At 37.2% G+C, this 9,737-nt stretch overlaps 1 protein-coding gene and 1 pseudogene across 1 annotated transcript in view; both read right to left on the reverse strand.

Moving 5' to 3' along the window:
• The window catches only part of TAF3 (TATA-box binding protein associated factor 3), a 205,754-nt gene that overhangs the window by 175,699 nt on the left and 20,318 nt on the right, over positions 1–9,737 (reverse strand). The window lies entirely within an intron of this gene.
• LOC115873988 lies at positions 4,508–4,912 on the reverse strand (annotated as a pseudogene).

A 9,737-nucleotide genomic window follows, 5' to 3' on the forward strand; every position in this document is an offset into this window, starting at 1 on the left:
AGTTGTATGAGCCCCTAATAAAATGATTTTTTTTAAAAAGTAATTTATCATCAGTACACATCTGTAAATGAGAATCACATTAGTATTTACCTTATAGGGTTATTGTGAAAACAAAATATGTTAATATGTGGGTGGTGTATATGTAAAAGGCATGTCAGGGTGGTAGTGGTAAAGTATCTTCAAATCCACAATGTAACATCTTGTCTATTTTAAGGGGTGATACAAAACTCATCATGCTTTATCTACCTGTGAAACTAAAATTTAGAAAGACAAAGTTCAGAAATGAAAAGTCTCAAAAAGCCCTTCCACGAAACAACTTTTTAAACTATAAACGCAAAGTTTACTTATAGGCCATGTTGCCATGGGAGGCTAAATTCCATACTGGCAATCACCCGTGCAGGGTTTGTAATACAAGTTTTCACATGTCAGAAGTAGATGTGAAAAGATAGGGGGTTTTCCACCTCTATTTTTTTAAAGCATCTTATTAGGAGCTCTTACAAATATAACCACAACCCATACTTCCATTAGATCAAGCACAGTTGTACAATTGCTGCCACCACCATTTTCAATACATTTTCTTTCTTCTTGGACTCCTCGATATCAGCTCCCCATTTATCCCCTCACACCCCTACCCTATTTTATTTTTCTAAAGCATTTTTAAGTTAATACCTCAGAACATAATTCTCACCATCCTTTCCTTCCTAACAAAGCCAGCCTTAGTAAATAAGAATGCACTCACATCACTTGAAGTTGAACTTAAGAAATCTTTTAAATGTAAAACTAAGCCTATCCCTGTTTCACATTTAATCTGCAATAGGATAGCCAACAGCTATCAAGGGACCTGGGCAAGTCTGTTAGTTGATGATCGGATGCCTGCTGCCGTGGGCTCCACACACAGGTAATGCTCTAGTGTAGACAGAATCTACCACCTACATCTCACTCTCCTTTAAAGTTACTCTGAATATGCTAGACATGAAAGGAAATGAAAAGTGAGTTTTTTCATCTCTACCATGGCACTAGGACTTCCTGAGTTGTTCATTCCATTGCTGATTGGTGCAGAACTACTGTTTCCTCTAAACTATTCCCAATTGTGTCTGTCAGACATAATAAGGGTTGTGCACTAAAAAGAATTGCTAAAATGTATTAATGCCATTAAGTCTGACAAAAACTTTTCCACTTTAAGCCTCAGGGTATTGGGAAGAATAGTCATTACCATCTAACATCTGGGTCTATTTTATGGATAATTTTCAGAAGTGTAAAGAAAAGAATATGTATATAAAGAAGAAAATAGTGAACATAATTTATTAGAAATTTTAATAATAACTCACACAACAAACCTTTTGTATGAGGTAAATTTTGATGCATATCATTAAATATAAAAGTTACTGTCACACATTCTTTCAACAAAATGAGATGGTCTAAGTTTTTGTCACAAAAATATTATTACATGATGACATTTTTCCTTTTGAGTAACTAACTGGATGACAATACCAGGTACCTTGTTTGCCTTCAGAAATATACTGCCCATATAGATGAATCTTAAAAACATTATGCTCAATAAAAGAAACCAATCACAAAAGACCACACGCTATATGGTGACGTTCACACGAAAGTTTAGAACAGGGAAATCCATAGAGACAGAAAGTAAATGATTAGCTGCTGCTCAGGGTGGAGGGAAGAATAAAGGGTAACAGGATACAGATTTCCTCTAGAGGTGATGAAAATGCTCTAAAACTGTGATGGTGGTTGCACACATCTGTGACTATACTAAAACATATTTAACTGTACACTCTAAATGGGTGAATTGTACAGTATATGAATAGCTTAAGTTGTATACACACACACACACCTCTGAAGAGGCTTTAAAAAATTCATGGTAAATGGAACTAAAAGATTAAAGAATTGTCCCACAAACTTTCTGAAGCCCCTTCATACAAAATTGTACATGCACATATAAGTTGTCAATGGTTCAAGTTATGAAAATTCAACTAGTTGATTAACATCTGAAGATCCAGTCTGAGATTTTACTTATACAGTTCATTTCACCACCACCACCATCATCAGAGTCCAACAATGCTGCTCTTGCTTTGCATTCATTTTCTGATTTAATAATTGTGAAATTTGTCCGTTTTAAATTTTCCATTAACAGTGAAAAATGTACACAAGAGTGGGAGGATGGGGGAGGGAGGGGGGGAAAGGAGCTGATATCAAGGGCTCAAGTAGAAAGAAAATGTTTTGGAAATGTTGATGGCAACATATGTACCAGTGTGCTTAATACAAATGAATGATAGATTGCCATAAAATTTGTAAGAGCCCGCCCACAATAAAATGACTTTTTTTAAGTGAAAAATGTAAAATTCTAAATTTTCCATCAAAGCTAAAAGCAGAGTGGAAATATGGCGTTTCCTGTCTTTAACACATTTTAAAACCATTTCTGGCATTTCTTTTATATTTTGAGATTATTTAAAAATTAGCTCAAGCTCACTGTCATTGAGTCCATTCTAATTCATAACAATCCTATAGGGCAAAATAAAACTGCTCCTTTGGGTTTCTGGGCTTTAAATTTTATACAGGGGCAGACAGCCTCATCTTTCTGCCTTATGGTGACTGGGGGGGCTCAATCACTGACCTTAAAATGAGCGGTTCAATGCACAGGCCACTGTGTAACCAGGGCTCTCACGGGAAAATGAGACATTTCCTAGTCTCTTTCAGCACTTCTTATTTTTAAGAGGGAGAATATAGCATTTACTCGTTCTGGTGCAAAGACCCTTTTTCACTGCTATCAAAGGATACCGGGCATCATTATTTACATGATAAGTCTGTATATGTTGGGTTTGAAAAGAGTGTAAAGCTTAGTAAGTGATCAATGTCAAAGTTGAAGTTAAACTCTGTCCCCTGCCAGGAGTAGTCACTGACCTCGGCAAGCTGACTACAACTTCTATTGTTTATGCCAAGTTCTTCTTTTAAATATTGTGTTTTGAGCGTAATTTCCCACAGCAAATGAGGCTTCCATTGAACAATTTTACCCAGTGTGTCAAAAACCTCATTATTTCTGTTCTGATGGCTCTGTTGCCATCATCTACTATCCCTGTCCCCTGACCTTCTCATCATTGCTTTAGAATAAATGTTGACTCTCTGGTTTCCCATAAATGTTGCTTAAAGAAGCATAGCACTACAAGGGGATACTGTTTCTTTTAGGAGCCAATCTGTTACTTGGCCAAAAATGACCTCACAGAATAGTTTTGGTTCAAGGTTTAAGGTTCAAGTTTTGGTTCAAGGTTCATGGTTTATTAGCTCCCAGGGAGCTAGTAACACTGAATGGGGGGAAAATGTTCTAAAACTGATTGTGGTGATGACTGTATAATTCTTCTTGATGTGAATGAACTATGAATTGTATGATATGGGAACCACATGTCAATAAAGTGCTGGGAGAAAAAAAAAAACGGCATTTCAGGGTGACAGCCTCAGTGAGTCTGAAGTAGTCCAGTAAGTCCCAACTTTTTAAGAATTTGGGTTTTGTTCCACATTTTGCTCCCATTCTATCAAGATTCATCTACTATTGTGGTTCTGATCACAACATTTGATAGTTGTAAGCTCGGAACTATACAGTTCTTCTGGCCGTATGGTAGACGTGGTCAATGCTTCTTCTCTAAGTCTTTTTGACTTGGACAAACAGAGACCAATTGCTGATGTTGGCTGCAGCAGAGTCCGTTTGAACTCATAAGGACTCCGTGTACAACAAGAATGAAAGACTGCTTGCTTCTGTGTCATCCTCACAGCGGTTGCCACGTTTGAGCCCACTGTTGCCGCCACTGTGTCAGTCCACTTTTCCACTGTCCTTCTCCTTTACCGAGCATGATATCTTTCTTCTCCAGTACACGAAATGAAGTTTTCCACTCTTGTTTTGTTTTTCTGACAATTGTTTTAATAGCATTTAGTCACATAGATAACAGTGGCATACGGTTGCAAAAGATGTCTAAAAGAGATTGGTGATTTAGTCTTCTCTTGGGTTTTCTTCTAAAATTGAGAATAGGGAAACTACTTATGAGTTCACAAAGAATATTTTAAGATGAAATGTTTGACTATGAATTCAATAGCTATACACATTAATCCACAAAGTGACTTAGTTTTAAAGTCTAGTGATTGAAAACGTTTTTAAAAACACCCTCATTTCTTTAAAGTTAAGTACTGGACAGGATTCTCGACAGTCTGTTGTCCACATGAGGGGTGAAGGCGAGCTTATGTGACTATTCGGTTCCAGGTCTGGTTGAAGGTTAAAAGCAAACTGCATTACCAAAGGGCGATGGAGTTCCAGGTAGCCCAGTCACCTCCTTAGAGGACACTGCTTCCCTGCTCCATCCCGAGGCGACCCTCTTTGGTGCTTTGCTCGTATGGACCTTTCTCTTAAAAAGGCAAAATATATAAAAGCTCACCAAAATTCTGAAAGTCACAGCTTGGAAGCCCTGGACGATAGCAGTGTTGGCGTCTGAAACGACAAACGTTTCCTTCACTCTGGGTCAAGGCGAGGTAAGACTGGAAGAATAAGATTCCCAAGTGCGGAGTCTTGAGAGATGAAGTACCCAGATGAATGTGCATGAGCGTGCTGCAAAGCGGCCCTCTGCTGGGCATGGTCCCGGAAAGGGTCTTGAGAGCACGATGCTCGCTCCAGGATGATTTGTTGACGATTGGTTCTGCATGAGTAATTTTCTTTTCTCTTTGTCCCGTTCAGCTAAGATTGCAACTCTATCTTTATTTTGAAAACCTTAGACTTCCAGAGAAACGAACAAATCTGTTTTGGAAAACACACAGCCAGAATTCTCCTTAAAAGCGAGGATGGTGAGACTTCATCGCATGTATTTTGGATGTGTTATCAGAAGGAACCAGTTCCTTGTCCTGAAGGAATGGCTGCCATCTTATTTTCTTTTCAGTTACTTTCGGTAGCAAGTGGTCAACACTGTAGAATGACCGGAGACCTGGGGCCGCCCAGCACAACCTGGGTCTCAGGATCGTGACCACCTGGAGACCCACAGGCCGGACAAGGGCCCGAGCGCCCCGCTACCCACTTCTCACGCTTGCTGAGCTTCCCCCCCACCCTTCCACTCTCACTTTTAAGAAATATTCTGGGCGTACTTCCTCCAAACCAGATTTGCTCCTTCTTCTGGCCGTCCATGGTATATTCCATACTGCCAGCAGCATGATTCAAAGACTTCAGTTCTACTTTAGCCTTCCTTAGTTTGTGCCCTGCTTTCAAAGGTATAGGACAGTGGTTCTCAACCTTCTTCATGCCGCAACCCTTTCATATAGTTCCTCATGTGGTGGTTATCCCAACCATAAAATTATTTTCGTTGCTACTTCATCACTGTCATTTTGCTACTGTTATGAATCAGGCGAACCCTGTGAAAGGGTTTTCGGCCCCCAAAGGGATCGCAACCCACAGGTTGAGAACCACTGGGCTAGAAGGTGACTGAAATTACCATGGCTTAAGTTAGGAACTCAGTCCCCAAGGCGACATCTTTGCTTTTCAGTACATTAGAGAGGTCTTTTACAGCAGATTTGACCAACACAACACGTATGGTGATTTCTTGACTGCTGTTGTCCGTGTGTGTCGACTGTTGAGTCCAAGTATACGGACATCGACTGTTGAGTCCAAGTATACGGACATCGTTGACAGATTCAGTGTTTACTCTGGTGGTGAAGATTTTTGTTTCCAGTGTAACTCACCAGTCAGGGCTTCAAGCCCTCTGCCCTTTCAGCAAGCAAGGTTGTGTGGCATCTGCACATGGCGGCTTATTAAGAAGCCTTTCTTCAGTCTTGATATTGAATTCTTCCTCACGTCGTTTCTCCGATTTGTTCAGAATACGGATGAGCGAGTCTGGTAAAAGGATGCAATCCTGATGCACACTTCCCTGACTTTAAACCACACGGTATCAAGCCCCTTGCTCTGTTCAAACGATGACCTCCTGGTCTGTGTGGCGGTTTCCATATGAGCACAAACAAGTGTTCTGGAATTCTCCTTCTTCTCCACTGCTATCCATAGTTTGTTATAATTCACACAGTCAGATGTCTTTGCATAGTTCATGAAACAAGTAAGCATCTTTCTGGTCTTCCCTGCTTTCAGCCAGATGTATCTGACATTGGCAATGATAACCTCTTTGCATGTTCTCTTCACGATCTGGCTTTAATTGCTGGCAGCACCCTGTAGATGTACCTTTACAACTGTGCCTGGATTACCTTTAGCAAAATTTTACTGGTGTAACATATTAACAGTATTGTTCTTGCATTCTGTTGGACTACTTTTCTTTTGAGTGGACATAAACATGTATCTTTTTAAAACATTCTTAATCGATAAATAGTGGGGCCCCCAATAAAAAAATGAAGGATGATGATTCAGTTCACTTTCATCTCATTCTATCCAAGTGAGTTCATCATTCTTCTATTTTCTTATTATGTTAGTCTTTTTTTGGCAGTTAGGAATAATTAGCAACTAATAATAAAATAGGTCCTAAGATGGTAAAATAGTAAATTGTTTCAACATGAAAATATAGTCCCTGAGATTTATTCAATTAAAAATGTTTTTTTTTTAAAGCTTCCATAAGTAAGCATTTAAGTCAAAATAGAAAATCTCCTTAATTCCATACTCCCACCTACCCCAAACATACTCTTGTCCCATATACCCTACAATGAATGATGAGGAGAACCACCCAAGGAAAATCGTTGAGGCTCATTTTATACATTCCATGCTCAGTCTTATACCTAACACTGTCTAGCAAATAGAAGTTCCTTAGTGGTAGCAGAATGAGTGGACTACTTCAATGAAAAACACAGTAGATAGATGTATATACTATAATTATATTCTGTTAAAACGGGTGAAGATACTTGCACATGCACACTTACACAGACACACCCTCTTGGAAGACTACATCAAAATAATAGTAGTTATCTTCTAGTGGGCCTTTTCTTCTTCTTCTCCTTAACTAAAAATTTTAAAACAAAAGGAACCCCCACTATAGTATTTTTTTTTCCTGCTGAATTGTTTTATTAGTTGTTTGGCTTTTTTTTTTTTAAACATTTTATTAGGGGCTCATACAACTGTTATCCCAATCCATACACACATCAATTGTGTAAAGCGCATTTGTACATCATTCTCAAAACATTTTCTCTCCACTTAAACCCCTGATATTAGGTCCTCATTTTTCCCCTCCCTCCCCGCTCCCCCCTCCCTCATGAGCCCTTGATAGTTTATAAATTGGTATTTTGTCATATCTTGCCCTGTCCGACGTCTCCCTTCACCCACTTTTCAGTTGTCTGTGCCCCCAGGGAGGAGGTCACATATAGTTACTTGTAATCGGTTCCCTCTTTCCTACCCATTCTCCCTTTACCCTCCCTTCCCACTATAGTATTTTAAGACTCTAAATTAGTAAAAATATATCTTGAAATTCAATTCTAGTAAGACTGCTAAAATACTGGTATAATCAGATATTTGTTATGGCAATGTAAACTGATATAACTCTTTTGAAAAGCAATGTATATTATAATGTGTATCAAAAACTACAAATATATTTATTGTTTTAATCTAAAAACTCTTACCCTGGGAAATATCATAAGGAAATAATATATAAGAAAAGTATACGTACAGATACTTTATTTGACATTATAATATTTAAATATCCAACATAAAGATGAAATAAATTCGTTTGAGAAAAATAATAATTATGCAAAATATACAGGAACAAAGAGAAAATACAACAAATAATGTTATATGAAAATAGCAGGGGGAAAAAAAGAAAAGAAAAGAATGTTAAATAAAAAGACCAAAACAAGGCTTTCAGAGCAAAACAAGAACTATTTCAATGAGCTAAATGTTCCCAGAAATGTAAAATGGGTAGGCACAGTAAAAAACCATGAAACCTACTGTATTAAAACGGGGAAAGTATGTTTATTTTGAAAGTATCTTCCGACGCTGAAATATAATGTTTTAAAAATCAAAACATTGAAGCAGCATTAAATACTAATATATAACTTCAATTTTTTTGAAAACTCTAGTTTCAAAAGGGGTAACATCAGACCTTTGCTATCACACAAAAATTTTGTTCTAGAGACAGAACTTACCACAAAACAAATATATATAATAAATATTAAGTATTTTCATTATATAACCACTCTAGCAAATAAAGTTCCATACAAGCTATATTATGAGCAAACTTGCTACTATAATACATCCAAAACAAGCCAGCAATGATTTAAGTTGCATGCTTCGTCTCAAGATTTTGAAAACATCTCTTGGTACCTAACTGAACATTCAATGACACTAGCAGCAAAGGAAAGGGTGCCACCTACTGAGTTGCAATTACTTCCACATTTAGAAAGAAATCGTTTTCTTCTTTAGACTACAAACCTTGAAGTGTCCACTAAGACTAAAATGAATGATGACAAGACATTTCTAATGGCTTATGAAATATTGCATTTAACTACATAATACTGATATAAAAAGAACTATAAACTAACCATACCTGATTACATGAGAGAAATAATGAACTAATGAATATTGATGATGCATGTGATATTGTATTGGAAACAAAATAACATCAACAATTATTTAACATCATAATAATATAATGTTCACAGTAATGCAATGAACATAATTACATTTTTAAGTATTACCTACAATTTTTTAATCTCACAAGTCTAAATATTGAGAAAAGTTGATTAAAAGTTACTCATAGCAGGAGAATAAAACTAAAGCCCATCACCAAAAACAATAGAAGAAATATATAGAAACTTAAAAAAATCATTGTAAAGACCTAGGCAAGACAACCTGCATATACACATGTATGGCTATCTTCATTTTATTCCTCTCAAAGTTCATCAATTTTATAAATGTCTGTTAGCTGTGGTCTTCAGGGGGTGAGTCAATAAACCTTGTGACAGAGAGAAAGGGGGAACCGATCATAATGATCAATGTACAATTCACCCACCCACCCCCAGGGGGACGAATAACAGAAACATGGGTGAAGGGAGACAGTGGACAGTTAAATTATGAAAATAAAAATAATTTATATAAGGGGGACAAATAACAGAAATGAGGGTGAAGGAAGACAGTGGACAGTGTAAAATATGAAAATAGAAATAATTTATATAAATTATCAAGGGTTCACAAAAGTGGGAGCATGGGGGAGGGAGGGGAAAATATTTTGGAAATGATGATGGCAACATATGTACAAATGTACTTGATACAATTGATGTACGGGTTGTTATAAAAGCTGTAAGAACCCCCAATAAAATGATTTATTAAAATTTTAAAAAACAAAACAACCTTGTGCCAGATAGAAGTGCAGTTTACTTGGGACAATTAGAGGAGCAGCTCACTGATTCAGCCTTTAAACCAAAGCTCATAATCACCTTAAAATTAAAGATTTTAACTAAAATTAAAATATACTCACTAAATTGAAATGAGTGACAGGGAGCCTTTGCATCCCACATTAAGCATGTGCTAACTAGTAATGGGTACTAAATAAATTTCTCTGAAATGTGGCCCTTCCACTACACCACTCTCAAAATCCAAGTCCTTTTCATCTCTGACCTGTATCACTGCGGTGAGCTCTATCAAGACCCTCTTCCAATGGTATATCCTCTCTTGAGACCTTTTTTTTTTTAACCATTTTATTAGGGGCTCATACAACTGTTATCCCAATCCATACACACATCAATTGTGTAAAGCGCATTTGTACATCATTCTC

Source organism: Echinops telfairi, unplaced genomic scaffold (genome assembly GCF_000313985.2).
Source record: "Echinops telfairi isolate 266 unplaced genomic scaffold, ASM31398v2 ScPeMD7_7473;HRSCAF=8511, whole genome shotgun sequence".
Classification (NCBI taxonomy): Eukaryota; Metazoa; Chordata; class Mammalia; order Afrosoricida; family Tenrecidae; genus Echinops; species Echinops telfairi.